Here is a 5,896-nt window from a genome sequence, read left to right on the forward strand (position 1 = left end):
AGAGAGTGGTCTGGGGCCCGAGTGATGGGAACTTTTCTGAGTAGATTTGATCAGCGACATATTAAAGAAAGCAAATTTAATAACATGCCCCAGAGTTATTGTTTTTTACGATACTGCCACTAATTTAAGCAATTTCGGGATAGGACGTTGGTCTTCTAGTTATTTTAGACCTGCTTGATATTTTGAAAGGGTTGTTTTTCCGGTGAAATTTAAAAGGGTTGTTTTCGTCATTTGAAAAAATTCCGTGCCTTGATTGACCGTTGGTGTTTGGGTGGTTCTATATACACCCCCCCTATTGCTCAGGACACCCCCCAAAAATTAAAAAAAAATTAAATACTCTCTACACCCCCCCATTTGCTAAGGACACCCCTAAAAAATTAAAAATTCCTAAATTACCCCCCACCCTTCCCACCCCCTCACCTAAATTGCTCTCTACACCCCCCAAACCCCCCCCACCCCGCTCTTCCCCTCCAAAACACCCGCCGGCTTCTCCCTTCCGCCCAAAAAACCTCGCCTCAAGCACCTCCCCGGCCATCTCCCGAGCAACGAGCACCTCGCCGGCGGAGAAGGAGGGGGGAGGCGGAGGAGGAGGACGGGGAGGCGGGGGGAGGCGGAGGGGGAGGTGGGGGATGGGGAGGAGGAGGAAGGAGGATGGGGAGGCGGAGGAGGAGGAGTGAGAGGAGGTGGCGGAGGAGGAGGGGGGAGGCGGAGGAGGAGGACGGGGAGGTGGAGGGGGAGGTGGAGGGGGAGGACGGGGAGGTGGAGGGGAGGAGGGGGGAGGTGGGGGATGGGGAGGAGGAGGAAGGAGGACGGGGAGGTGGGGGAAGAGGAGTGAGAGGAGGTGGCGGAGGAGGAGGGGGGAGGCGGAGGAGGAGGAGTGAGAGGAGGTGGCGGAGGAGGAGGGGGGAGGCGGAGGAGGAGGACGGGGAGGACGGGGAGGTGGAGGGGAGGAGGGGGGGAGGTGGGGGATGGGGAGGAGGAGGAAGGAGGACGGGGAGGTGGGGGATGGGGAGGAGGAGGAAGCGGGCGCAGGGGGGAGGGGGGGAGGAAGACGAGGCGGAGGGGTGATGGGGGAGGCGGAGGAGGAGGAGGAGGCGGAGGAGGAGGACGGGGAGGTGGGGGATGGGGAGGAGGAGGAGGAGGGGGAGGGGTGATGGGGGAGGCGGAGGAGGAGGAGGAGGAGGCGGCAGTGAGGAGGAGGGGGAGGGGAGGAGGCGGCAGTGAGGCGGAGGAGGAGGAGGAGGAGGCGGCAGTGAGGAGGAAGGGGGGTGTACTGAGAAAATTTCAAGGGCAATATGGTAATTACACTAAAGGTTAGTTTGGGTATTTTTTTTTTAATTTTTGGGGGTGTCCTGAGCAATAGGGGGGGTGTATATAGAACCACCCTTGGTGTTTGGATGTATCCATGGCCGGGGGTGCCAAATCTCCTGGAAGTTGCCCTGGGTCTTGTTCATATTTACGAAGATGCCAGCGAGATAATTTGATGGATTGTGGCTGCTGAAAACGCTGTTTTGTTGTCACACTCATTAATGCCATGCAATTTAAACAGGTTGCTGGTATGTTTGAGAACAGATCCGGTCACCTTGAAAAATTACCTCCCCTTTTAGTTGGAGCATAGATTGGTGCGAGTACGCTGGTCGATTATTAGTCGCATGTCGCACCACGGGCGTTGGAAGGTGATCACACCGGTATCTTGGTTCCGTGGTGGTGTTCCCTCGAGATACTAAAAGGGGATGTAGGCAGAGAGAGGCACGTGCGCTTTGCGCAATTATACTATACTGCAGCTATTAAAGGATTGAGATCAAATTTTACCACAAAGGACAAAAAAGTAAAGATCATATACAGAGAACTATCTCGATCAAACGGCTCATCTCTCTCTCTCTCTCGTTTTCATCTGAGCTTCCCTTACCCACAGGCCCTTAGGCCTTAGCCAACAATGAAGCTGGGTTCTGATGCTCTCTCTCTCTCTCTCTCTCTCTCTCTCTCTCTCTCTCTCTCTCTCTCTCTCTCTCTCTCTCTCTCTATATATATATATATATATATATATATATATATATATATATATATATATATATATATATATATATATATATATATATATATATATATATATATATCATTGAAGGGGAGAAAGAAAGAGGAGAGAGACAAATCGAATCCAGAGAAAGTCCGACCGCCTCCAAAATCATCCTATCCATAGGAATCCTGGCGCATCCAACTTTCTATTTTACTATTAAGTATTAACTGCAGCCATTTGAGAAAAAAAAATATTAAAGAGGGAGAGCGGCTGTTTGAAAGGATGGGCGAGAGGTGACTGGATTTGCCTCTAGATCCGGTCGAATGTAGCGTAATCTATCTCAGATAGAGAGAGAGAGATCGACCATGCTAGCGAGTCCCTGGTCCAATCAACCTATTTGGCCATCGATTAGGCACCAATCGTGAGAAAGGAGCACCTTTCGTCAGTCGTTAGCGTCTATCCGCACTGAAAATCTAAAAAAATGCATTAATAAATGCGAGGGGATGGAATGCACTGCCCACGCCTGTCTCGCCCTCGATACACAGGCTCACGTGCTCTCCCTCTCTCTCTCTCTCCGCATTACAGCAGTTGCCACGTAGTTAAAAAAAAAAAAAGGGTCATTAATTATTGAGATCCATTAAGTATTTATCCTATAAGAATTATGTTTAATGTAGAGTAGTTGGTGTTTATTTTTGACAACTTTTTATTTATTCCTAGAGGGGAATGTTGAAAGGGAACGAGCATCCATGCCATTTTCTATTTATCATTCACTATTTTTTTTATTCTTAAATCGTTTGTGTTTATTTTGGACTTTTTTGTATTTACTTTCTTTAAGTTTTGCGTTTATCCTCAAATATTATTGTTTGTTATTAGTGAGCCCTAATTTAATTAAAATAGGCCTTATAAAAAGCTATTTGTTGTTTGGTAACTATATTTCTAAAGTATTGTAAAACTTTAATATATGTTTGGTAAACAAATTGAAAAAATACTTTTGGTATTATAAAATGACTATAAAAGACATTACATAATATTATACAATAAAGCATAATAAAATATGATATATATTAATATATAAATATATAATATAGTATGATATTACTGTAATATAATATAATATTATTATAATGTAGTAATATAATATTGTATACTATAGCATAATAATATAATATAATTTGATATTATATAATATAACATATTAATATATTATAATATAATGTCATATAATATTATATTTATAGTATAATATAATAATAAAGGTATAAAATATTATAATTATTATTATATATTAATATTATCATTTTTTGTAATTATAATATTTTATCATAGGTATTTTGGTTCAAAAAAAAATTTATAAATCAAAACAATTTTTCGATGCATGCTAAAAGTACTTTTCCGAAGAAGCTCTATTTTGGAGTTTTTTCCAAAAAGCTATTTTAGCTTTCTAGCAAACACTAAAACAGCTAGTCAATTTTTTTAGCAAACACCTTTATTCCATCCAAAAGTATTTTTGGAGAGTCAGAAAATGCTTTCTGATCAACCAAAAGTTTTGCCAAACAATTGAGTTTCTATTTATTTTTTTAGTATTTGTACTTATTGTTGCGATACATTTGTATTTATTTTAGAGTGCATGCCAAGGAGAGAGAGAGAGAGGAGTGGGTTCTAGTAACTAATAATTTTTTTTTCTTTTTGAATGATGTGGCAGCTGTTGTAAATGGAGAGAGTGAGAGAGAGGGAGAGAGAGTAAGAGGGTTGGAAGAGCAGGGCGAGGTTTGGATACTGCATGCCAAAATAATATCAAGCAAGTCGTGTTAATTATCTAGATTTTTTTTTTGTTTTGGAACGGCAGCGGTTAATGGCTAACAGGAGAGCTTTGCATCCCTCACAATTCGTGCCGAACAGACGCGAGATAGGCCAGCCAAATTTGTGTATATATATATACATATATATATATATATATATATATATATATATATGTACATATATATATATATATATATATATATATATATGTACATATATATATATATATATATATATATGTATATATGTACATATATATATGTACATATATATATGTACATATATATATATATATATATGTACATATATATATGTACATATATATATATATATATGTACATATATATATATATATATATATATGTACATATATATATGTACATATATATATATATATGTACATATATATATGTATATATATATGTACATATATATATGTACATATATATATATATATGTATGTATATGTATGTATGTATATATATATATATATATGTATGTATATATATATATGTATATATATATGTATGTATATGTATATATGTATATATATATATATGTATGTATATGTATATATGTATATATATATGTATATGTATATATGTATATATATATGTATATGTATATATATATATATAGGGATTGATAACCTCCTCTTTATTATAGTAGGTTATCAATCTACCCATTTTTCGGTAGACAAAAAATACTCTTACTTTTTATAACTCTTAAAAGATATTTTATGTCTTTTTACAATCCCACATTAGCTTATCCTCTCAACTCCCAATTAATACTCTCTCTCTCTCCGGCGATAAAGTAGTAGGGCATCTATATAAAAGAATACTTTCAATAAACCCTTTGATACCACAAATTGTTTAAAAATTCTAGAAATACATTTATATGACCTTTCTAACCATCGGCATTAAATTGAATGATTCCACATAAAGAATATGCAAACATGATGGACGCTTGAATATGCAAACACGAGTTCTGTCCCTACTTAGAGATCGTCTGCTCCAAGAACCACATATATCTACTCTTCTTTAAAATAATCTCTCAAGTATCATAACAAAAGCTGCAACAATTATTTTTGAGATAGTTCATTTCCTTGTTTCCAGCCTTTCTGTGTCCTAAAAGCATTATTAACATACAAGAATAAGAAGACAAATTCTTTTAATATGGACATGCATCAAGTAATTATAAGTTTATAAAAAAGACTAAAAATACCTTTTTTTAATATGCCTTTTTTTCGTTTGGGCAATTCCTTGAATTGTGGTTTGTTCCACCACAATTTGGTATGTGGCATCTCCTTGGTTTCTTAGCAACCTCAACTCCTCCAACTAGTCTTTTCCCTTTCGGACGTCCCTTAGTTTTGGATGGTTCTAGATTTCGAATGGACTGACAATCATCATGATTTAATGACTCTACTCGGCAACTTTCCAATTCCAATGTTGAATCATCGCCTATTGGCATGCCTCTAATAAGGCTTATAAGTTTTTGCAACTCTTTATTAGTACATTGTGCATGCCCTTTGAACTTGGAAGACTCTAAATGCAGAATTGCAACATGAGATTGAAATGCTTGCTCCAAGTTGCCATCTTTCTTTCTTATGATATGACTGAATTTCAATATTAATGAGCTTTCACGTCTCCATCGTATTGGATAATACTTTTCTAGGAGATAAAAGTAGTTTTTTATGAAGAAAACTCTTATAGCATATCTGCACAAAGTACCTGAGAACTCAAATTTTTTGCAGCTGCAATGAATTTCCTCATTCATTTGATCCCAAGTCACGAAACACCCCCCATCATTCTTCGTACAATGTCTTACTGTGTATATTTCAGCTCCCATTTCAATTGTTGCATATTGATTAAACAAAACCATCTCGTTTTGTAGCAATTCAAAAGCATAAGGGGTGAAAATATTGGAGGCATGTTGATGCAGGACAGCCATGGGAAAGGGAGGAGAGGAAGGAAAAGAAGAGGAGAAAGAAAGGAAGGAGGAGGAAGAAGAAGAGAAAGGAGGCTAATCATTCAATCAGTCATTCATTAACCCTAATCAAGTGCATTGACCCATATATAG

Source organism: Phoenix dactylifera, chromosome 11 (genome assembly GCF_009389715.1).
Source record: "Phoenix dactylifera cultivar Barhee BC4 chromosome 11, palm_55x_up_171113_PBpolish2nd_filt_p, whole genome shotgun sequence".
NCBI classification, from domain to species: Eukaryota; Viridiplantae; Streptophyta; class Magnoliopsida; order Arecales; family Arecaceae; genus Phoenix; species Phoenix dactylifera.